At 38.2% G+C, this 25933-nt stretch overlaps 1 long non-coding RNA gene across 1 annotated transcript in view; it reads left to right on the top strand.

Annotated features, from left to right (window-relative positions):
- The first annotated feature begins 5772 nt into the window (after nt 1-5772).
- The window catches only part of LOC144381731 (uncharacterized), an 81274-nt gene continuing 61113 nt past the window's right edge, over nt 5773-25933 (top strand). The window contains exon 1 of the long non-coding RNA XR_013447511.1: nt 5773-5951. This is a non-coding gene — a long non-coding RNA (uncharacterized LOC144381731). The remainder of the gene's footprint in view (nt 5952-25933) is intronic.

The raw sequence follows: 25933 nt of genomic DNA, 5'->3' as shown, positions 1-25933 counted from the left end.
TATTTCCCTCTTCTCAATTCTCAGGAAGTTGTAATGCAAAGCAATTCCTCTGTCCCAAGTTCTACTTCAAACCTATGTGCCATCACCCACAAAGACATTTAGCATTCTGCTTAGAATATCCAAGATTCGTGTATGCAAATATTTTTTTATGTTCCACTGAAATATATTGACATTTGCAGTGGATTTCTTCATAATGTTTAGCAAGAATCTTTAACAATCTAAACACATTGTTAAAATCTGTTTCAAAAAGGTCAGTTTACATTTTTAACCCTAGCTGGGTAGAAGCTAAGATTTCACATATGTATTTTCAATGATAAAATTTTCAGCACCTAAAATTGAGTTCCATTTATACATCACGGTAGGAAGGATATATATGTATAGAGAAAGGTAAGATAAAATTAGAACAAACTTATATCCTTTCATGTATCAGAACCTAGAGATGAATAAAAATAATAGGGCAGAAAAATAGTCTGGAGATTATCTGACTAAAACAAATGTAATTTGGTTTATGTAAAGCTTTGTGCATAAGGCAGATCTACTTTGTACACACAACCCTGCACCCACACAGCTCTCAGAGTTACCAACCCTGTATTATATTTTCTGTTCATTTGAAAACAACACAGAAGTTACTACATTCTTTGAAGCTATTATACCTGCAAATAAAGCCACGCCTGAGTACAAAAGCCCATGTGTTGCATACAGTCATCCTCTTTTACTACTTTAATCTGGAATGGTTCTAGTCTTTCTTTGACTTAATAGTTTTGTAGAATACTTTTCAATTTGAGCTTTATCTGATGTTGGTTTATCATCAGTTGGTTCAACTTATGCATTTTTTGGCAAGAATGCCAAGAAGAGAGTTCTGTTGTGTTCGGGGCATTGTATCAAGGGGCTCATGATGTGTGACTGTCCCATTACAGGTGAGCTTAACTTCGGTTTCTCAGTTAGGATGGCATCTGCCATGTCTTTCTACTATAAGATTACTAGTTTTACCTTCCAGATTAATAAACACCTTGTGGGGAGATACTTTGAGACTATGTAATATCTTGTTCCTCATTAAACTTTCACCCAATAATTTTAGCAACTATTGACAATTTTTTGTACCAAATTATTACTATAGTGCCTACAAAATGGTGATTTTCTAATTCCATCATCTTTTTCCATTTATTATTGAGCAATCTATTACAAAGAGGAGCCCTTTCATTATTTATTTCTGTCACATGAGAGCAACTCATGAATTCTCATTTTATTTGATGGTGGCTTTTTTATCCAACACTGCAAAGCAAATCATGCCAAAACTTAGTGATTTAAAACAATAACAATTTATTGTCTCTCATGCATTCTGAGAGCCACAGATTCAGGGTGATTGGCTGGGTAGTTCTGGCTGAGGTCTCTGATGGGGTTGCGGTGGGTGTCTGCTAGCCTGTAGTCTTTGGCAAGGACTTAAGTGGGACTGCAGGGGCCGCTTCCAGGGTGGCTCACTCACAGCTGGCAAGGTGGTGCTGGTTGGTGATAGGAACCTCTCCACGGGGCTGTTTGAGTGTCTTCTCAGCCTGGAGTCTGGGTTCCCCCAGAGTGAGGGACCCAAAAGCCCAAGGGGGAAACCGCAATGCCTTTGGCTTGACCTTGGAAGTTGCACACTGCTGCCTCCACTGCATTCTGTGGGTGACCCAGGCCAGCCCTGATGCACTACGGGAGAGGACTGCATAAGGGCTCAGATATTAGGAGGTGAGGATCATTGTGGACCATCTTGGAGGCCGACCACAAGTGGATTTTGTCCTTTATTTTCATTATTTATTTTGAAGCTCACTTTTCCCAGATTTGGCCAGTGTGACCCCTTTAAACTTGGCTCCTCTGTTTTTGTTTTTGTTTTGTTTTTAACATGTCCTCATCATTTTTTGAGATCATTCTTAATTTCAGGTCCAGTGAGAAATTAGAGGTCATCTTATCCCTTCCCTGCTCTAGTCCTAGAGTTCTTTAAATGAAGAATGGTTTTAAGAAGCCAAGATCTGGGCTTTATGTGTGAACATTGCTACTGGAGTATCATTGCTTCTAAACACTTTCAATAGAAACAGCTAGGAAATAAATGTTTGCATATAAACATATACTTCTGTGTCTATATCCAAAACTTTGAGTTTATACTAATACCACCAATCCCAATCCAATGCCAGAAGGTTCATTTCTAGCCATCGACCTTTTTATATATATTTTTTTTAAAGATTTTATTTATTTATTTGACAGAGAGAGACACAGCGAGAGAGAGGGAACACAAGCAGGGGGAGTGGGAGAGGGAGAAGCAGGCTTCCCGCCGAGCAGGGAGCCCGATGCGGGGCTTGATCCCAGGACCCTGGGATCATGACCTGAGCCGAAGGCAGACACTTAATGACTGAGCCACCCAGGCACCCCGACCTTTTTATATTTTAACTCCCTTCTTCAACACTGAGAAATCTGCTTTCAACTTTCATCAATGCATTTGCTTATTTGCTCAATTGCAAGAAACATAAAAGCAGTTTCAAAATTGCTAACCCACACCACAAGGAAAACAAACCTAGCAGACTAATATCTGTTTAATAATCGTTAACAGCTCCTTTTGTCTTTAATCTGTGGATTTATAGGCGAAACATTCTGTTCAAAATTACTTGTTTTTGTTCTCCCCTCAGTGCAGCTATAGTATTCATCCAAAATACAATTAGATACATTTTCTCCTGTTTATATTACATTTTAGTTCCCTCCTTCATCTTTGATGATTTTATTTTGTTATTTTTTTAGTATGAAAAACATTAATATGGTTCTAAAAGTCAGAACCACCCAAAGATCACTATGTCTACATCACTTCCACTCCATTTCTATGTCCCTGTAGGTAACCAAGTTCACTAATTTATTCTTTACCCTTCCTGTGTTTATTTTTTGCCGAAATAAGTAGATACACACAAATTTTATTATTTCTTAGCTTCTTTCACAGAAGTTAGAACTTGCATCCTAGGCATGAATGCCTCCTTAAATTTTGTGCCCTAGGTACCTCACTTACCATATCATAGTCCCTCCCTGCCTACCAAGAATTGATTAAAGAAGAAAAAACAATTTGTACCTACTTGAAAGATGGATACACAGAGCATCCACTCTCAGATGGAAGCAGATGTTACAGCACTGTAATTCCTCTCAGACGAGGACAGGGGGAAGGGAAAGCCTCCCACCAAGGATGTTTAGCAGTTCATCTGAATGTCCACTTTGCCTGGATGAAAAAATGGCCAGGAGGGAAGGTGTGTACTGATTCATAGCCAGGTGCTAATGGGTTGTCTATGCTATGGACTGAATGTTTGTACTCCTTCAAACTCATATGTTGAAGCCCTAACTCTCAATATGATAGTGTTTGGAGGTGGGGCATTTGGGAGGTAATTCGGTTTAGATGAGGTCATGAGGATGGAGCCCCCATGGTGAAATTAGTGCCCTTATAAGAAAAGGAAGAGACCAGAGAAAGTTCTCTCTCTCTCTGCCATGTGAAGATACAGCAAGAAAGCAGCTATCTGCAGCCAGAAAGAGGGTCCTTACCAGATACTGATTCTCCCAGTACCATGATCTGGGACTTCTCAGTGTCCAGAACTGTGAGAAATAAATTTGTATTATTTAGCCACTTGGTCTATGGCATTTGCTATAGCAGCTTGAGCTAACTAAGTGTGTCCATATGGTCAGAATTCAGAAAAAAATAAGATTACAAAGGATGAATGCCTACCATTTGCATTGACATAGATGGAACTGGAGGGGATTATGCTAAGTGAAATAAGTCAAGCAGAGAAAGACAACTATCATATGGTTTCACTCATATGTAGAACATAAAGAATAGCACGGAGGACCACAGGGGAAGGGAGGGAAAACTGAATGGGAAGAAATCAGAGAGGGAGACAAACCATGAGAGACTCTGGATTCTGGGAAACAAACTGAGGGTTACAGAAGGGAAGAGCGGGGGAATGAGGTAACCGGGTGATGGGTATTAAGGAAGGCATGTGTTGTGATGAGCACTGGGTGTTATATGCAATTAATGAATCGTTGGACACTACATCAAAAAATAATGATGTACTATATGTTGACTAATTGAACATAATAATAAAAAAAGTTAAATATCACAAAAAATAAGATTAGAGAATTGATGTTTGGAGGTTCTGGGAAAAGCAATGTGGAAGAAGCTCTTGAACTGACACCATTGTATGAGGATATTTGGGTCCCTTGTGAATGGTCACCAATGGCACTAGCTTTCAAAGGGGGCTACTAATAAGCAGGTGGGCAAACTCATTCATTCTTCAGATGTCAGCTAAACTTCCTCAGTCATCCTAATGGTACTCAGTGGTACCATTTACAAGTACTTACAGGGCAGAGATGGAGTATATGCAGAAGCTCATCAACATGGATTCCCTTCACTAAAGCTGATCTGGATGCTGCCATTATTGATTTCCCAGCTTGCTAGGAGCAGAGACCAGCACCAAGCCCCCGCATGGCACCTGCCACCTGGAAGCTGATTACAATGGACCCCTTCTACCTTGCAGGGAACAATTATATGTTCTCACTGGAATAAATGCATATTCTAGATATAAATTTGCCTTTTTGCCCACTATACTTCTAGCACCTTCATACATGGTACCGTATTTGCCTCCCCATTTTCCCATAAAACAAAGAAACTCATTTTATAGAAAGAGAAGAGAAGCAGTGATACCACAGCCAAATAATTAATTGTTCTTATCATTTACCTGATAGAATTGACCTATTGAAAACTATGGAGCTAATTCTCTGCAAAGTTTCTATTTTCTATATATAAAAATACCTCATACCTATTCACAAGGTTTTTACCTCCCATCTTTATATCTTTTGTTTGTTTTGTTTTGTTTTGTTTTTTGAGAGAGGGAGTAGGGAGGGGCAGAGGGATAGGGAGAGAGAGATTCTTAAGCAGGCTCCATGCACAGTGTGGAGCCCAATGAGGGGCTGGATCTCACAACCTTGAGATCATGACCTGAACTAAAATCAAGAATTGGACACTTACCCAACTAAGCCACCCAGGCACCCTCCATCTTTGTATCTTCGAACTATGATATGTTCCCAAGACACAACAATTGTTTTCCAGTTGGAAACTGGGCCTCCCACTTGGTTATTTGAATCTAATTGTTCTGTAGAATGAATTACTGGCCAATGCTGTTGATCCCAACTAGCAAGATGGAATTTGGTTACTTACTGCTACACATAGGCATGGAAAGGGAGGAGTAGGCCTGTAGCCTACAGGATTCTATGGGATACCCCCTGGTATTTCCATGTCAGTTAGGAAAATTAAGAGAAGACAATAACAACTCAATTAAGGTAGAATCACTGAGAACTTAGATCCTTTAGGAATGAAAGTTTGGGGTATTTTGATAAAATATCCTAATCAGCTGAAGTGTTCACAGGATGCAAAGAGAACACAAAAAATAGTGGAAAACAGAAGTTATAAACATGAACTAAAGCCTTATGACTTGTTACAGAAATGATTGGAGCAGCTATGTATATTTTTTTTCCATGCTTTTCATGGTGGCCAGCTTCCAAGATGGCCCCTAATGATTCCTGCCTCCTGGTATCCCCACCCTTGTGTAATCTCCTCACACATTAAAGCAGGGTTGATCTGTGTGTCCAGTAGGGTATAGCAGAAATTATGGTATGCCAATTATAAGACTAGGTGATAAAAAGGCACTGAAACTTATGTCTTGGTCTCTCTGTCTTTTTCCAATCACTTGCTCTGGCAGAAGCCAGCCACCATGTCATCATGAACAGTCCCATGGAGAAAACTACATGGCAAGGAACTAAGGGCTCCAGCCAACAACCATGTGTGCAAGCTTAGCGTTGAGCCCTCCAGTTATAATCGAGCCTTCAGATGAATATAGCCTTAGCCAACATCTTGACTACAGATCATGATAGGCCCCTGAGCCAGAACCATCCAGGTAAGACACTTCTGGTTTCTTGATTCTCAGAAACTGATTTAACTGAGGTAATAAATATTTGTTGTTTTAAGCTCTTACATTTTGAGGCAATTTGTTATGCAGAAATCGGTAAATTATACACTTGTTATTTCACATTTATAAATATTAGCTAAGCCTCCTCCTTTTTTCCTAAATAATTTTATTTTATGAGTTGTTTATAATTTAGACTCTCAGGTACAGAATAATCAAGTGAGATGGTGACTGAACTAAAAAAGGAAATTATCATCATCCAGAGATAGATAAAATGATTGATGGATTTTTGTATCTCAACTTTTTCTAGGAGAGGGTAAGATCATCTTCATTTGTACCGTTGAGGTACTATTGAGGAAAAGTATTCATCTTCAAAGAATAGTTGCATTGTATTAGGTGGAAGTATAAAATGGTTGTCACTGGACTCTAGGAAACAAACTGAGGGCTGCTGAGGGGAGGTGGGTGGGGGAAGGGATAACTGGGTGATGGGCATTAAGGAGGGCACTTGATGTAATGAGCACTGGGTGTTATATGCAACTGATGAATCACTAAATTCTACCTCTGAAATTAATTTTTAAAAAAGTGGTTGTCACTGTTGTATGGAAGCTTAAATGTATATAGAAGGTTGTATTTGAATACTGAATAGCCAAAAGGGCTGGTTATTTTTCTGATGTGTCTCAGCCCCCACGTTTCTATTCTTTGCTCTGTACTGCTGGGTTACAGAATCTGAAAACTGCATTTCCCAGATGCCTTTGCTAGCTGGCTTCCTGTTTGGTTCTGCCCATGGGAGACATGGGAGGAGATCAGAAGATAAAAACTTCATGGTGCTCGTTCTGACAGTACTGACAGTTACTAGTGATGGGTATAGGGCAGGAAGAAGCAGGCTGCTGTGACTCCCGCATCCCAGGGAGTGCACCACCTCCCTGACGGGTTCCAACTGCTACCTTCGTGAAAACTTATGATTCCAACCCTGGCAGAAAAAACCAGCTTTTCAGCCTTTCTAGTACTGGCAGCTGCCAAGTAACCCACAGCACAGCAACAGGCTCAACACACGGGTCCAGCTCCAGAGTGTTAGTGGCCTTCTGATCTCTTACTATCACCTCTCCCCTTTTATAACCCCTCTAGCATCCCCTCCTTCTCCTTTGTGCTTCTCAAGCCTCCTGAGTACTTTGTAAATTATTCACTATATTATATCACTTCTATTTTAAATACCTCAATGGTTTGTGTCTTCCTGACTTGAACAAGACTAATATACATTCATACTTGATGGATGCACTTTGGGGAACAGCAAGCTTAAACACTTCTCTGAAAGTCCTTTCTTTATCTCTCAGTATTTTGGAAATACACAAAAATATTGTATTTTACTTGCATGTGTTCTACTGAAGACTATGCATACAACCAAAATTTGTTAACATCTGGAAACTATCACAGTGCTGACAGATACTTCCAGTGAGAAATAATGCAAAACAATCTATAACCCAGAAACCGTAGTAATATGAAACATACCAAATTCTGTACTTAAATATTTAGCTACAAAGTAAAATCGGCCTGTGCTGAGAACTATTTATTGTCAAGATAATTACTTACTTATTTAACTGGAAACCGGTATCCTCATAAAAGCATGTTGCATATCAACACGTTAATGGACCCTTTCAAATATGTGTTCATTCCTTTGTTCCTTTTTTGTGCTATGGTTTTTAATATGCTTCCCATGTACTGAACACATAAACAAGGAAATTGAAGGTAAAAGTGTTGCTGCAGGGATGTGTATTAATTGATAAATGCTAGTGTGTAGCTCCCTGAGTTGGCCGCTGCCTACCTCCTCATCTCACTCTGCGTCCTTGCTGCAGCCACACTGGCCTTCTTGCGGTCTTCAAGCGTGCTAAGTCTGTCCCCATCTCAGGATCCATCCATGTGCTGCTCCCTCTGCCTGAATGCTCTTCCCTCATATCTTCACCTGCCTCACTCCTTCACATCATTGCAGTCTTTGCTCAGATGCTTAACTTTTCAGAGACTCCCTATCCACCCTGTCCCAGGTTGCTGACCTACATGGTCCCTCTCCAGCCACTGGGCCTGCTTTACTTTTCTTCCCAGACCTTATCTCTCCTTGAAATGATATTCTGTATATATAATCCTATTTTTTACTGTCTTTCTTTCACTGAGTGTAAACTCCAAGGGGCTAGGAAACTTGTCTTTGTTCACTGTCTTATTTCCTGTGCCAAGAACAGTGAGGACTCAGCGCATAGTGAATCTCTGTAAATATTAAATCAATGTGTTGGTTTGTATATTTTTGTTATTGTATTTCATATTTTTATTTCTGCAATTTTAGGTTTAACATACATTTTCAGCATTATATGTTTTAAGCAATACAGAGTATGATGGTTAATTTTCTGTGTCAATTTGACTGAGCCACAGGGTGTCCAGACAGTTGGTCAAACATTATTCTGGCTGTTTCTGTGAGGCTGTTTTTGGATGAGATTAACATTTAAGTTGGTAGACTGAGTAAAGCAGATTGCCCTCCCTAATGTGAGTGGGCCTATTCAATCAGTGGAAGGCCTGAATAGGACAAAAAGGCTGACCCTCCCCCAAATAAGAGGGAATTCTTCCTGCCTGACCGCCTTCAAGCCAGGGCATCAGTGTATTCCTGCCTTTGGACTTGAATTTAACCTTGGCTCTTCCTGGGTCTCAAACTTGCCAGCCTTCAGACTAGAACTACACTGTAGACTCTCCTGGGTCTCCAGCTTGTTGAGCACAGATCCATAATCATCCTGTGAAGCAATTTCTTATAACACATACATACACGAACAAACAAACACATCCTATTGTTTCTGTTTCTCTGGAAAACCCTGGCTACTACACAGACGTTATCTATGTTTTCTATAAATGGCACATAGATAAACACTATCCATGTCAACAGACTATCTCATAGGTGCCATTGGTCAAATTTTTCCTCAGGAGAATGATTATGGATGGTTTGATTCTGGTGGCGCTACTATTAGACACTTACCTCAAGGATCCCATCAATCTTGGCTCACTACTTTCATTCAAATGTGTAAACATAGGTCAACACAACTAAGTTAGGCTGAATAGCATTTCAATAGCAATTTGCAAAAAAGTACCTTCTGTCATGCATTTGATAGAGACTACGGCTCAGTTCAGAGCCTGTCCTCACCAAGGGCGCCCTCATTTATACCTTCCCATTGAGATCACAGTGTGTGTCAGCACATCTCTGAGCTGTGTTTTCTAACAATGAGTTAATTTTGCTTGATGAGTTGGTTTTAATTAAGAATATTTTTGTCTCTCTTGCTTACCGGGGCACCTGGGTGGCTCAGTCGGTTGAGCGTCCAACTCTTAGTTTTAGCTCCGGTCATGATCTCAGGGTCCTGAGATCGAGCCCCATGTCCAGCTCCATGCTCAGCTCAGAGTCTGCTTGGGATTCTCTCTCTCCCTCTCCCTTTACCCCCACCCCACTCCATCTCACTTGCTCACTTGCTCTTTCTATCTAAAAAAAAAAAAAAAAGAATATATTTGTCTCTCACATTTGAATTCTTTAAATCAAGTTCTTTTTTTCCCACTTGGAGATTTCTAGACATCACATACAGTTTGAATTCCAAAACATTTTTGATGCTGTTTACTCTAAAGGCATTCCAGTTGTAGAATATTGAGAAATTAACACCTGAGATACAAGAATCAATGTTGTGTTTCTTCTTATTTCCTGTACTTAAGAAGAGTCAAAAATATGTCTTTTCTTCTTTATGCTAATTAAAATATAAGAGAATAAATTATAACTGTATCTCTTGCAATTGCCTTGTATTTTATTTAGTTTTGTTGATTGTAAGTCAGAATTTAAAAGGGGGAGAAAGAAGCCCCACAAAGTTGTACGTCAAACTAAACGTTATTTTTGTTCTGCCTTTGCCACTCTGCTTTGGCATCACTCTCTTTATAGCTATTTTCTTGAGGTAGTAGACACTGATCTCAGCCCTCTTTACATCTTTAGCATCTGCTGGAGTATAGTAAGTGCTCAATAATGCTTTTGATGGCAGTAATTGCTCTTTACTTAAGTAATACATAAGAATTAGACTTGTCAATGCCTTAGAAAATGCAATCAATCAAACACTGGTACGGATTTGACTTGCCTGCCAAGATTTATACTATTTTGAATAGTTCTCCTTGTTCTGTGCCTGAAGGTTTTTGTGGGGTTTGTTTGTGTGTTTGCTGAGAAGGCATACTGCCCTCCTCTCCTGGTTTGCCCCAGTTACCCAGATACTTGTATTTTTACACTAATGTTCTGATCTCATTTGGAGGGATAGAGTTTACTTGCCAGCGTGTGGGCTCATCCACATGACTCTCCTGGAGAACAATATAAAGCAGGTTGTTCTGTTTTCTAACAGTTTATGAGACAAACTTATCTCTTTCCTCTTTTTTAATTTCCTTGACTACTTCCATTAATCTTGAATTAGCATTCTATGTAATAAGCAATTTCCAAATTCTCCAAGGTAAACCTGTCATATGTCCTAGCTTCAGTCTAAGCTTCATTATGTGGGTGTGGGTACCAATGGAAGCCTGCGCCCCTCCCTAAATTTGACTCCGTGGAACCATCAGCTTAAGCAGGTGGGTGTTTTCTGTTTTTACAGTTTAGAGAGAAAATGCATTACAAAGAAATTTGAAAGATTTATTAGGTTGAAGAATTGAATGTGAAACGTAACTTTTATCATCATGAAATGTCTGATTAATGTCAAGAGAGCCTTTTGCTAGTACTGTAACAAATTAGAGATCAAAGAACAAAAACATTTGTGAGCAGGAGCCTATTGATTAAAGAAAGATATGAAAATCACAGAAAAACTTACATAGAGAGCCAGCATAAAGAAAATAATACAATTATTAACAATTGTAGTGAAGTCATGCTAAGAACAATGCCAGAATATTTAAACTTATCTGGTTAATTTACAGGAGTCCAATGTTCAGTAATTGAGATAAAATGTCTACTTCCACATTTTAAATTTCAGCCTGAAGTCTCTCTAGGGCAACACTAAAAGTTTCATCACTAACGATTTTAATATGAATAGGAAAATGATCAGACGTCACCTTATGAAAAACAATTCTGAAATCACAAGGAAAGTGGTTTATAAGAGACAGATTTTAACAGAGTTCCTAAAGTTCCCCAAAAGGCACTTTTTTTCAAGTTATTCTTTCAAAACAAGACAAGTAAACTCACCCTGAAAGGAATGATGATAGAGGCTGTTTAGTAAACTACTTCCTCTGGTCCAATCAAGGGAGAGGTTTTCTCTCACATCATCCACAAAGGAGGCAGGGATTTGAAAGTAGAATTTGACATGTGATCTGCTGGAAGGAACCATCTAAACTGAGAAGTGTTTTGAAGAATTCGTAGAAGGGATATTGAGATTGTCCCTCTGACAAGGGATTATTGCAAAAACTGTAAAACCCAAAGGTGGGTTTCTAATTATGCTGGTCAACACACTCTAGAGCATGCAATGATTAGATAAACATTATTTGTGCTCATTTGTAAATGTTGACCCTGTCGGGTGCCATGTAATAGGTGATTGTGTATAGAAATCATATGCATTTGGGAACATTTATTTGTCTAATCTTTTTAAAATCAAGCTCAAATTTCTATAGCACTTCAACTAGTTCAAGCTTAAGCAGCACAAAAAAAGATTTACCTAAATTGCATGTGCACCCAAGCATTTATTTATCTAAATAGAGTTTTAAGAACTGTAACAATGGTTGAACCTTGGATTCAAATTCTGGAAAATCATAAAGGAAAGATTAACACGATATTAGAGGAGATATCCCCTGCTCAGCAGCAGGACCTGCATGAACCTCTGTGGTTCTTCCCTAGAGAGCCTTGAAAAACAGAAGAAAAATTGGAAATAGATAGAGTAAAACTAATCATATAGAATTACCAGATAAGAATAATCATCTAACTGTAAGACATTTGGAAGAATATGAAAGAAATATACTATACAACTATAAGAACAGCAACACAAGCATGATACATCAAACAATTATAATATCTGTGTGTATCAATAAAGATTTGTTGGAATAGTTAGTTTTAAAGGACTTAGTTTTTTAATTAGTTTTTATCATAATTCAGTATGTGTGTTTGCTGAGAAGGCATACTGCCCTCCTCTCCTGGTGATTTTGGTGATTTGTGATTATAAACATTTGATTATAATTGCAATATTAGTTACTTGGGGGAATAGTTTTTCTTTTATTTAATGAAATACCATATTCTCCACTTGGGGGCGGCAATGGTTCAAAAAAAACCAAAGGAGTTTTGAAAAACATGCTTTAGCGTCGAAAATCTCACAGGACAAACAGATGAACAATTACTAAACTACAATAGGCTAGTTACATAACCCATAATACAAAGTTCATAGTTTCATGGAACTATATAGTATATAGAAATGAGCAATTAAAACAAAATATCAGCTTTTTTAATGTTTTATTGGCAATATTGATTTGGGTTTCTTGTTAGAATAAGAAAACCAGTTTAAATGGTATCACAAATGGATTAATTGCCATCCAACATACAAATAAGCTACAGAGATGTCAAGGTATTTTTTTTCTCTAGAACAGATTTTAAAATAATAATTTGTTTTGGGGGTGCCTGGGTGGCTCAGTCAGTCAAGCATCTGACTTCAGCTCAGGTGGTGATTGCAGGGTCCTGGGATTGAGCCCTACACTGGGCTCCCTGCTCAGCGGGGAGTCTGCTTCTCCCTCTCCCTCTGCCTCTTCCCCTCCCCCTGCTTGTGCTCTCTTTCTCTCTCTCAAATAAATAAATAAAATATTTTAAAATAAAATAAATAATTTGTTTCTAACACTTTCAAGTAGGAATAATGTCATAATTATTTTAGTACTCCCTCTACCCAGAACTTCAGCTGGTACCTGTACATATTCAATAAAGATTTATTGAACAGAAACAAACTAAGGATATAGCCAATTTTATATGTATATGTAAATTAGGTAAAATTCCCTTGCAGTTATCCCTGGCTTGCCATCTTTGCAATTGTTGTAAAGGAATGTCAGCATTTATTTACTCAGTCAACGAAAGTATTTAGGATTTACCATGTATCCGTCACTTGTTAGGAGCTGAGAGTTTAAATATGACTAGCAAGTTTGGACTCTCAGAGAATTAACACTTGAATGGAGCAGAGACTTGAAAACAAATAACTTTAGAAGACTCTTAGGAATATTTAAACACATATACAAACTGCAGTGGGAGAAGAGAAAAAGGGACAATAAATTCTAGTAAGGGACAGGTCTCAAAAGTTTTCAAAAAGACACCATTGAGGTGTTTTGTGACCTGTTTACCTAAACCACCAAAACATAAGAATCTCTCATTGGTCCACAAGGTAAAATAGCAGAACCTGGTACTCACCGGAGAAAATAGTGAATTTGAAGACTTTTAGCTCCTGTTAAAATTGAGGCTAACCAAAGTGAGATTCAAAGAAAACATTCTAAGTATATGGAAGACATTATCTATTTACTCATTTAGAAAACAGCACAGGTTTGAGCCAGGTGCAGATGTCTTTCTGCCTCCCCATGCCCCTCAGGATCTTGCTTAAGAGCTGTGTGAGTGGGCTGCCCCTCATCCCAAAAGGGTCATTAAGAAGAGCCCCACGGAGCCCTGGTGGAACTTGCCCCTTCTCCTCCTCCTCTTCCTCCTCCTCCTCCTCCTCCTCCTCCTCCATCATCCCTTGGCTTCTAATCCGTCCACACCCCTCCTGTGTCTAGGCTTTTGCTGAAGAGCCCTTCAGGAGGTCAGCATCCTGTTGTCCTTGTGTATCCAGGAGACGGGCCTCCTAGCTCCCTTTGACAATGTTTGCATAGAATCCAATTGAAGGGAGAGTTACATGGCCTTTGCATCTTCCTCTGAGCCATTTCACTTCTCTCACACACCAGATTTCAGTGGCTTGACTTCTATGAATTCAGTTTTCTATCAGACACTTACTTTGTTTATTTAGTTCTGTTGGTAAATACTGGAACACACTCTTCTAGTCACCCCCAGAGCTAGGACTGTCAGCTACTAGGAGCTAAAAATAAGAGGGACTCGCAGGCATTTAAACAAATACTGACATTTAAACAAAATCTCTCTTCCTTTATTCTAAGAATTCAAAAACACGATCCAGGCAATTATTTTTCACATACTTAAGTACACTCTTAGCTAAAAATAGTGCTATGTTTTAATATCTGTAACCTAGAATTCTCATCCAAGCAAAAATATTCTGACTTACTGTGGCCCTGTTGTGATAAACATCTATTAGGGGGATTGATCCATAGATTTATCAGTACTGTATTTAAATGTGAGTACCCCCCTAGCGAAAAACATATTTTCTTCGGCCAAAAAAATTCTCTCACTCCTTCAGTGATTTTCCCCTCTCCAATGTAAGTCCTTATTAGGAAAAGTGGGAAGAAAATTGACATTGTTTGGTCTCTGTTACATTATAGCTGCCTAATAAACAATTTCCATACATTCCCGACTTTAGGCTTTACAACAAACCTCTTAGGAAGATATTATTAACTCCATTTCCCTGAGGAGAAAACAGATTTGTGGGATTAAATCACATATCAAAGATCACAGACCTAGAAAAATGTCCATCCTGAGTGTTGAGCCATGGTTGGTCTGATTTTAAATTGCTACTTCTAGATTTGTGAGATTTAGTCTATTCTTGACACATGCAGTAGACTCTCTTCCTCTAGCTCTGGTTTTGGAGGAAAGGATCGGAGTGATGAGAAAATTTTCTGTAATGTACAAGATCATGTACACCCAACATCACATCAGTAATTATATATGCAGTTATGCTTTGGTGCAGGTGAGACTCACAATTTAATAGCAACAATGAGGATGAATTGATATTTAAGTGATAAAATCTGGTTTGTACACTTTATCATTTTTACCCTCATTGAATATATTGAAATGAAACCACCACCATGTAAAATGGCTTAATGGTTAACTAACAGAATGTCCTATAATTCTCAGTGTGGCTGGATCTTCTTGATGTTTCAATTTTATTCTAACCCAGAGGATTACTCTCCACCCCCCCCCAAAAAAAACCCTCTGATTATTAACTTCTCTTATCTTTTAAGTTACTTAACAATCGAGAAGATGGACAATGGCCTTTGTTCTTCATATAAGAGGGCAGAACATACCAGGCCTTTCATGGATCAACAACTTTTTTGTATTGGCCTTGAGGCTTTCACATCTGTCTTGGTAAGGATTTTGGTGTAGTTTGAGGTCATCCTTTGGGGTGCAAAAAAGTAACTCCCATGTCCAAGTTCTGACTCCATTTGTATTTTTTTGATTCTCTCTCATGGCTCGACCAATCCCTTGATTTCGGTACCAGATTAGTCTTTTCATAAAACCTAATCTAAAAGTAGTCCCTGTTCTTCATTCCAAATTTGCTCGTATACTCCTCTGATTTTCTTCCTAGGCATGCCTGCATAAATTTAACTAAATTAAACAGTCCTTTTTGACCTCAATATATCATTGGTGCTCAAAACATATTATTACTAGAATAGTTTTTGCTGTGAGTAATAAAAACTTGGAATCCAATGGTGATGTCTTCATGGATCCAGCTTCTTTCCATCTCTTCTCAAGCATGCCAGCTTTGGTTCCATCTTTAGGCAAATAGCAATATAGCTGTGGCAAATCTAGTCTTCTCATTCTGACTCATTATCTAGAGAAGAAAAGACCATCCTTTTTTTTTGCAGTCTCTCCTCGGAGCCAGGAAAATGTTTCCTGGCAGTCCCTGCAGACCTCCCCTCATGTCTCATTGGCCATATACCCATTCTTGAACCATTCACTGGCAAGAGGAATGGGTATGCCACGATTTGCTTAGGCCAGTCACCTGGGTGGAATGAATATTAGGGAATCAACTACAATATTCACATGTAGTGAATTTCTTGTAAGCATATTATAATGATAATGTTAATGTACTATTTTTGTGCATAGTGTCTTGACATTACTGAAAATCAAGAAATATTTTACATATTCTAATATTATTGGTTGCAGAACTGTAAAATATGTTTAATGCAAAGTTCCTGTTATATTTACAGGTCCTACCACATGCTGGAACTCTCTAATGCCAAGAAATTTATCCAAAGTTAAAATCTGAATGGATTATATTATCTACTTCATCTTTATAGGACAAAAATGCATCCTTAAAAATGCAGGATGTTAAGTGATGCTTTTTCCATAGCTTGATTTTAGCAGAGGTCCCGGGGCTGAGAAAAATCATAGGACTTAATATGGCTTTTCAGTCATGCTAAGAGACTGTGATACGTTTTGTCAGCATTGATAGATCATCCATCTCCATAATACCCCAAAGAAGGAAATTGAAAGCACCAGTAGATTTCTTTGATAAGAGTTGTCATTGAGTTGTGTTCTACTCCCTTGCTGCTGTTGAGTAGAAATGGGTACTTATTCCAAATGAGAGGAGCTGTAAAAGTACCATAAGCATATGCCCATTAGTATTTGGAGGTACCTGATGAACGCCTGAAAAGGTCTAAGGGGAAGGGCCTGGCCAACCTCTTTGGAGGCAAAGCAAAGGGAGATTAAAATACTAATAGAGAGTGACTTTCCCACCAAGAGCAAGGATGAGATGTGAATTTCCCATGATGACGAAAACTCACAGGAGGAAGGTGGTCTTGAGTCCTCTTAAAAGTTATCTGAGCAGTCTATGAAGAAAACCAGGCAGTCAGGATATAGTGGAAGACAGAAGAAGAGAATGGGCAGCAATAGCAAAAATTTCTAAGATACCAAGTGACCACTGGATTCAGCATAAAGCTTATTGACACTTTTGGTGTGGAACAAGCCAGGCTATAGAAGGTTGCATTTTCATGGTGATCAGCTATATGTTTGGTGGAGGGAAATTGGAATTTCCATCTGTATTCATTATTTATTGATTTATAACAAATTACCCCCAAACGTAGCAGCTTAAAACAGTAAAACAGTACACATTAATTATTTGACAGTATCTCTAGTCAGGGGTTTGGGCACAGCTTAGCTGGGTCTTGTGATTTAGGGCTTCTCAGAAGTCAGCAATCAAGGTGTCAGCCTTGGGTGGACTCCCATCTGAATGCTTGACTGGAAGGGAATTGTTTCCAGGTACATGTGATCATTGGCAGAATTCAGTTCCCCTAGGACTGATGGACCAATGGCCTCAGTTCCTAGCTGGCTATTGGCCAGAGGCTGCCATCAGTTTCTTGCCACATGGGCCTCTCAAATATGGTAACACATCAGTTTTATTTTTTGTATAGCAAATTACTACAAATTTAGAAACCCAACATAATACCCATTTATTTTCTCCCAGTTCCATAGATCGGAATCCAGAAGGGCTTGACTGAGTTCTTTGCTTAGGGCCTCCCAGGCTAGGGTCAAGGTATCAGCCATGCTGGGCCGTTATCTAGAAGATCTGGGAAAAATCCCACTTTTAAGCTAATTCAGATTTTTGGAAGAATCCAGTTACTCATGGTTGTAGGACTGAGGTACATGTTCCTTTGTGAGCCACCACTTGAAGGCTTCTCTTTGTTCTTAGAAGCTGCCTGGATTCCTCATCACATATTTCCCTCTGTCGGCAAAGCCAACAATGGCTTGATGAATCCTTCTCATGCTTCAGATCTCTCTTACTTCCCTTTTTGCAACCAGTCAGAGAAAGCTTACTGTTTTTAAGGTCTTGTAAGACTAGATTATACCCACCCAGATCATTTGCATATTTTGAGGCCAAGTGTGCCATATTATATAACATAATCATGAGAATTATATCGTCCTATATTCCTAGGTTCTGGAGACTAGAGCACAGCATATTTGGGTGGGCTAGTTTAGAAATTCTGCCAACTACAGGCATTTTGATTCATTACAGTGTGGTAGCCAAGAAAGCAGTACAGCCTGTCAAAATGCAAATTACGGTAGTGTGGAAACAGCAAAAGGTGGTGATTATTGAGACCCATCTTACCATGGTCTGCCTGCCATACCACCTAATGTTCCTATTTTCTCCATGAAGTAAGAGGCTGAGAGTGAGTAGGAATTGCTATGGCCAGAAGTTTAGGAAGAGTGGCAAAATTTTCAGATAGTCATAGTGGAGAATGAGGAACCACACAGACTAGGAAACACAGGTTTGCTGGACACCTTGAGGTTGGGCGTTAGGAATTTAGCTTATTTAAAAGGCTCACAAAATGGTTCCGGTTTTCAGAAATCTTGGTCTACTCTGTGTGTCATAGATATTAGATGGCATTTCTAGATTCATGAGTGGTCTGAGGGACTTTGATTAATTTAGCTATAGCAAACATGCCATTCTTAAGACTATCTGATAGGCAGCCATGGCCCCAAGGAGGTTTTCCACCCAAAGTCTACAGATTCACTCAGATGCATGTTTATTTTAGAGGAAAATAACCAAAAGTTAGCCAATATGATAGTATAATTAAACTGTGAAATTACAATTAGGAAATGCAAGGCATAATTGGTTAAATGTTTAGTGTTAAAACAATTCAGCAGACACTGAGTTGGCAACTGTGTTATCTGATCTCAGTTTTCTTTCGGATTCTCCAGCCTTAGGTAATTTGAACAACTATGCATAGAACAAAGCTATTGAATGGAAAGAGCATTCAATAAGTGGATGAAAAGTATGTAATTTAAAACTCTTATGTATATTGCTTGGCAGCAGAATCTTATTCTGACTTTAGACAAGTTACTTAATGTCTCTGAGCCTTAGCTTCTTTACCTGAAAAATTGGAACAATAATATATTTCTCACAGATTAATTGTAAATATTAAATGAAACACTATATGTAATTAGTACAGAGTAAGCAATATAGGCATTTACTTATTATAAATGCATTTTTATTGCTTGATTTACCCTAAAAAGAATTACGAATTTACATGTTGTCATTCTAACCTAAATCACTGTAAAACCAAATCAATGCCCAAGGTCTATTCCAAGACCCTAAATGAACTAAAAGCCAAGTCTTGGATTTTGTTTTTCTTGTTGGGAGGGGAGTCTAAAAATAAATGCAAACCCCTTTTCGATAATAGACACTTTATCTTAATTGTCTGCTTGTTCAAAAGGCTGAGTTACAATCATTTACTGTGTTCTGATGTTGTCAAAGAACCCAATTATTTCTCTGATGGAATTGACCTATAAGTGTTCATACTTCAAAAGCCTTAGTAAATAAATATTAGAGAATCTCACAAAAACTATGAATGAAAAATGTATATTGAGTTCAACCAATAAAGAAATGAATATGATCAGACTGCCACTCGATTTTGAAATTGGGAAAACAAAGAAAGTAAGTGGCTAATTTCATGACAAATTGGAATGCACTCAATTGCCAAAGAATAATGAATGGTTTTTTGTAGACTCAAAAGAAAAGTAGGCTATTAATTGAATTTTAATTATGTTGGCCTTTCCAGTGGCCTTTTTTGTTCATATAAAACTTGAATTTTACAATTCAGTTGAAGTGGAATTTGGAAAGGAATGAATTATATTTTCATTTAGTATCTGCTATTTTTAATAAATTAATCCATTACTGATAATCAAGGAATGTATGCATACAGATACTAGTGCCATTCATGTATCACAAGCCATATTTACTGCTTCAATCAAACTAATAGTACATATGCAAAAATTAAAGGCTGAAGTGATCATTTAAAATTTCGAGTTACTTTTGAGAGTTTGAACTGACTCACTTAGAAAGCAACAATTTACTTCCAACAGTAGAATTTATTTGGATGAATTGGAACCATTAGATAAAATATGGAACTATAAACCAAGACCAAACACAAAATCACATACACATGCACACGTGCACACTCACGTGCACATCTTTGCTATGATACATACATGTTTATAACTGTATACTACCCATTCATTAATTCAATGAACAAACAAAAGTGAGGTCCACATCATGGTGTCAGGCATTGATCTATGTTCTGTAGATAAAATATTAAGCAAAATATAGTCATTGCCCTCAAAAAGCTCACACAGAGAATAAAACAGGCAATCATAATACCTGTCATAAGTGTTCCAAATAGTAAAAGGTACCACGGACTCATATAAGAAGGCCAGCTTCTATTCTCTTATCCCACCCACCAGACTATTTCCAGGTAGGGAACATTGGCCAGGTAAAGACAAAACATAGGGATGACTTTGTACATAGGCATAGATGCCCCTAGAAAATCAAGTCAGTCCACATGTCCTACTGGCTATCCCTATATTTGAGTTACATATTTTTCAGGTATCTAGTTTACTGTAGGAACATCCAGTTTTACCCATACCCTACCACTTTAATTTTTTTCAAGGAGCATCATGGTTATGCATATCTGAATAATTATATACATAAAACACAACTGAAGGAATTTACATTAACTCTTAATAATTGCTTTCTTGGTGTTGAAAATTGGGGGAATATCACTTTGTTCATCATCTATTTCTGTATCTTTGTATTTTTCAACATACATGTATGACTTCCATGATCAGAGAATAGTAAGGATAAATATATTCCCTCTATTTCCTAAAGACCTCAAGAGCTTTCCTAGCTGTCATCCTCTTTCTCTTTTACTTCATAGTCAAATGTATTTAAAGAATATTCCATACACCTTTTCAGTTGCTCATCACCCATTTCTTTCACAAACTAGTGAAGCCTGCTCTCCCTTCCTAGTTTCCCTCACCCTATGGTAAAAACAACAAAAGAATACCTCTTCTCTTTTATTTTTTATGTGACGTCTTTATCTTACTCGCCTCTCCTTTGAGCCACTATTCGCTATCATTTTTTCTCTCTTCTTTCTCAACTCCTTTTCTAAGTTGGATTGCCAACAAGATAACAAACCGGTTTCCTTTCTGTGGCCCTTGTCCCATTACGTGTTCTCAACACAGCAGCCTTTTACAGCTATGTAGCATCTGTCATTCTTCTTCTCAAAGTCCTCCAATGGCTTCCCAACACACTCAGAATGAAAGGCTTCCATTGTCTCTGTCTTATCTCCTACTACTCCCTTCCCACCTAGCTCTGTTTCAGCCACACTGGCCTCCTTCCAGGATTCTCTTTCTTTACTCATTATGTTAGATTCTGTCTGCCTGGAATAGAACGTCTTCCTTACCAAATTCACATGATTCTCTCTCTCACTTACCTACAGTATTGATCCAAATGTCAGTCCATTCACACCATTCCTTACCTCTCTACTTTGGTTTTCTCCTAAGCATTTATCACTATTTAATATACTACATAATTTACTTTTATACCTTAAACACTCAACACACACTGGGAAACCCAGACAAAAGAAACCCTGTCCTTGGGGTGCCTGGGTGGTTCAGTTGGTTAAGCGTCTGCCCAAGGTCATAATCCCGGGGTCCTGGGATCAAGCCCCATGTCAGGCTCCCTATGCAGTGGGGAGCCTGCTTCTCCCTCTCCCTCTGCCTCTCCCCCTAGCTTGTGCTCTCACTCACTCACTCTGTCTCCCTCAGATAAATAAATAAAATCTTAAAAAAAAAAAATCCTGTCCTCATGCAGCTATAGTGAACAACTAAATAGAAAATACAATTTTTGATCTTTAAATATATCATGAAGAAACTTAAGGCAGGGTAACAGGGTAAAAAAATACGGGAAGATAAAACACTAGTGACAGAGAGAGAGAATTAGGTAAGGGAAGACCTTCTACAGAGGTGACGTTTGACATCATGGTTGTGCTGATGGAGATGATGGTAATGACATAATGACAATGATGAGGAAGACAGTTATAAAAGAAGTGGCCAAAGGTTAAGCAGAAAGTCGCTGGGCACAAAATGCAGCTCTCTAACATCCCCGCTGCATAGTGCTGATTCCCTAGAACAAGTTGTGTCTTGTACCTTATTTCTTAAACGCTTAAATAAAAGAGTGTACAAAAATGTGAGACTAGCACCATTAGTACTGTTCCTGGTTCTATTACATTTTGTTATTTTCCAAATTGCTTGTTTACTCTTTTAAAAAATACATCATTTATACTTTCTAGGATGGATCTCAATGTATTTTTTTTTTTTTAAAGATTTTATTTATTTGACAGAGAGAGACACAGCGAGAGAGGGAACCAACCCAAGCAGGGGGAGTGGGAGAGGGAGAAGCAGGCTTCCCGCGGAGCTGGGAGCCCGATGTGGGGCTCGATCCCAGGACCCTGGGATCATGACCTGAGCCGAAGGCAGCTGCTTAACTGACTGAGCCACCCAGGCGCCCCTCAATGTATTTTAAATAAGATCATGACCATCACTATTATTGAGTGGAAAAGTTCATAATTCTCAAGGAAAGTAAACAATAAGTTCTCATTTTAATGAAGACTGTGACCTACAGCAAATTGGACATGCCTAATCTCTTTTCAGCAATCAATTAAAGTATCCAGCAGGAGACCAGCCAAAGAAGATCCAAGTAATGATTTTCCTTGACATTAACATTATTATTTCATCCTTTGGGTAGCTAGTTGTATTCCTACCCTCACCCCCACACACCCACCCAGAAGGCTTTTAGTGGTGTGAGTCCTTTCCAACATAATCCTGACACTTCCAGGCACAGAGCCTCTAGAGTATGTATCTGAAGTGAGCAATCCTCTTAGTTACTTCAAGAATAACATCATTTTCACTTCTTTTGTAAGTCATTATCTTTTTAGTCCTAAACTTATTTCATTCCTCTTCCTAAATCTTCTTTGCATCCAATAATTCCAATCACCTTTCTTCTCTTTATCTATACCCAAAATAGATATAAATCCCAGTAAGGATTTTTCTGACTAATATTTCCATTTTATAGGACTAAAAAAAAAAATTCCTGTTCATTTTAAAAGGCAAACTTCCTAGAAGAAAATTAACTATTTAGTGATGTATATCAATATTTTTTTAGAATTAAGGTGGTGTTATTCTTCTGGATGATGACAAAAACGTACACTGATCACAAATTTTTACTTTATTGTCTGAGGCCATGGGCTGGGCACTGAGCAATCATATAAAAGGCTTTTGCTTTCCATGTGCTTTTGTAGGTCCAGGTATTTGAGAGTGACAATTATACAATCAAAAAATAAATAAGCAGGATTGGCCACATGTGGTGTGGGATTATTTCAATGGCAGTGCCACATATGTGAATCTGGCATATATCACATAGCTAATGCAGAAGAAAAGATATGACATGAGAGTTGCTGTCTTTCTTAAAATGCAAACTGTGAAATACATCCCAATGTATTCCCATTTGTTTATGAATAAAGACTGCAAGGGGTGCCTGGGTGGCTCAGTCGTGAAGCGTCTGCCTTCGGCTCAGGTCATGATCCCAGGGTTCTGGGATTGAGTCCCACATCGGGCTCCCTGCTCCGTGGGGAGCCTGCTTCTCCCTCTCCCACTCCCCCTGCTAGTGTTCCCTCTCTCGCTGTGTCTCTCTCTGTCAAATAAATAAATAAAATCTTAAAAAAAAAATAAGACTGCAAGATAATATCTTAAAATATTGATCTTTCTACTCTTCTTTCCTACCTTTTCTTAAAATTTCTTGAAATACTTCTGTATTGACAGACACATACAACTGCCTCGAAGAGATAAAATTTTTATAGTGCACTAGAAAAAGAAGTCAATGTTTACTTTTTTACATAAACTTATATGTTAAATCAGTGATCCCCTCGTCCTGGCAAGCCGAAAACCCTTGAAAATCAATGATCACAGAAACAATTTTTCTCCCAGGTATCCATTGCCAAAATAGAAAGAACACTATTGAGCTAATAATGGGATTTGCGTAAGAAATAATTTTAATTCGGTATAATTTGTTTAAGAACAATTCTTAACAGTAGGGATTTCCACTCCTTTGGAAATAAGTTGTTCTCACAATATTTCTTTTTGTGCATTAAGAATAAATTGTTTGCTCATTTGAATGTTAAGGATTTATCTGTGACAGAGTCCCAAAACGAGCAGCATTCTGAACTATGTGTGCATATTGAGGTCAGGATTTAGGGAGTACTTGATGTGTGAAGGGGTTTATAAGCAAAAATGACCCTTCTCAATCAGAGACGGAAGTTTATATTAATTACACAATACTTTACAATCTCTACAGGGCCAGAAGAGTTATTTTCTGTAACAAGCTACTACCTATTCCAAAAATGGCCCAGGAATGGACATAGGTTGGTGCCTCTTGAAAGATCCATGACCTGCAATGATCACCATTCATCTCCTCAGCATGAGGGGGACCATGTACTAGGTGCTTAGCTTAGTAACTAATCTATAGCCCATGACTCTGTTTTCTTTATTTTGCCACATCTAAAATCAACGGTTATGATGAGACCAATTTAAATTGCAGGCTTTCGATGAAAGGTTTACTCAGAGATTCTGTTCTACTCTCTTGGCCTTTGTTATGGGTTTAATTGTGTCCCTCAAGAAGGTATGTTGAAGCCCTAACTTGTAGTATCTGTGAATGTGACCTTATTTGGAAGTAGGGTCTTTGCATATTTAATCAAGTTAAGATGAGGTCATTAGGATGAGACCTACTCCATTATAACTGGTGTCCTTATAAAAAGAAGGCATGTGAAGAGGTGCAGAGAGGGAGGATGCCATGTGACAACAGAGGCAGAGATTGGAATATGCATCTACAAGCTAAGGAATGCCAAGCATTGCGGGTAACCACCAGAAGCTATGAAGAGGAAGAGAACAAATTCTCCCTCAGAGACCTCAAAAGGAGTCAACCCCACTGACACCTTGAATTTGGACTTCCAGCCTCCAGAACTGTGAGGCAGTACATTTCTGTTGTTTTAACTGTCAGTTTATGGTACTTTGTTAGCAGCCCTACGAAACTAACACAGCCTTGGAAACCACTTCACCACGTAATCTGTATCCCCCTCATCTTCAAATCTCAAGGGGCTCGGATGATAGCAGCTAACCTTTCTGACCACATTGTAGTTAGTCCCCTTGCTGTTTATACTCTAATCCATCCATAGCTAACTTCATGTCACTACTTTAGGAAAAGGAAACCATCATATCTCCTTGTTTCTGGCTGCCTTACAGATATTCTAGGCCCTAACATGCAATTTCTGGTCATTTCCCTTCTTTGAGGAAGCAATAGCTTGCACAAAAATCTTCTATCAATCTTTCATTACTTTATTCTTTTCAAAGGCAAGAATACCTTCAAATTGTGATTATCAACTTCCAAAATTCTTTATGAGTCTATTATAAAAAACAGAGTCACCTGTGTCCAGAGAGAGAATGTAGTCAATTACATTAAACTTCTACATTTTAATCCTGCCCCTTGGCATTGTTTTCCTTGGAACTTGGGGCAAATCATTTAATCTTTCAGTACTTCAGTCTAATAATATTGACTTACCCTCTAGGGATGTCCTGAAGATTAAGTAATATTGAATTGAAAAACACTTGAGAATTATAAAGATAAATGTAAAGGTTAAAAAGATGATCCTTCCTGACCTGAGAGGGAAGTTCAGGTCTTGATTCATTCACATTACTATCTAGCCACATACCATTCTCAAAGGATTCTTCTTGTAAAAAACGGGCTGTTCATTAAATTTGGAGCAATAAAAAGTCACCTTGCAAGGTAGGACTAATATATCTTTTACTGATTTCACATTATTCACATTTCAATAACTATTTTAACAATAGCAGGATAAAACAGTGTTTCTGCTTCCATGCATTGCATATTCACATTACTTTTTTCTGTAGTATTTCTTTCAGGAAGAACTGCCAGAATTTATCATGGTTCTAAGTCATGATATATTACAACTCCCAAAACCATAGACAGACTCATATGTTTAGAGTAACTGAGATATTTTCTATGTTTGAATTCTGGTATTTTATATCATTTGGGGAGGAGGATGGGTTATTATAATTCATTTCACATCCATATTTACACAGCTTAAAATTGTTTTACCTTCAAGAGTGTACAGATTGGGCCACTGAGATCAGCCCAGATAACGGAAGATGTAAGTTGTATTCTTTTATTATTTCATTTTACAAGTAGTTT

The sequence above is a fragment of the Halichoerus grypus genome, chromosome 5 (genome assembly GCF_964656455.1).
Source record: "Halichoerus grypus chromosome 5, mHalGry1.hap1.1, whole genome shotgun sequence".
Taxonomy (NCBI): domain Eukaryota; kingdom Metazoa; phylum Chordata; class Mammalia; order Carnivora; family Phocidae; genus Halichoerus; species Halichoerus grypus.
Note: the sequence above shows the minus strand (reverse complement) of the source record. Positions and strands in the feature narration are given on the sequence as shown.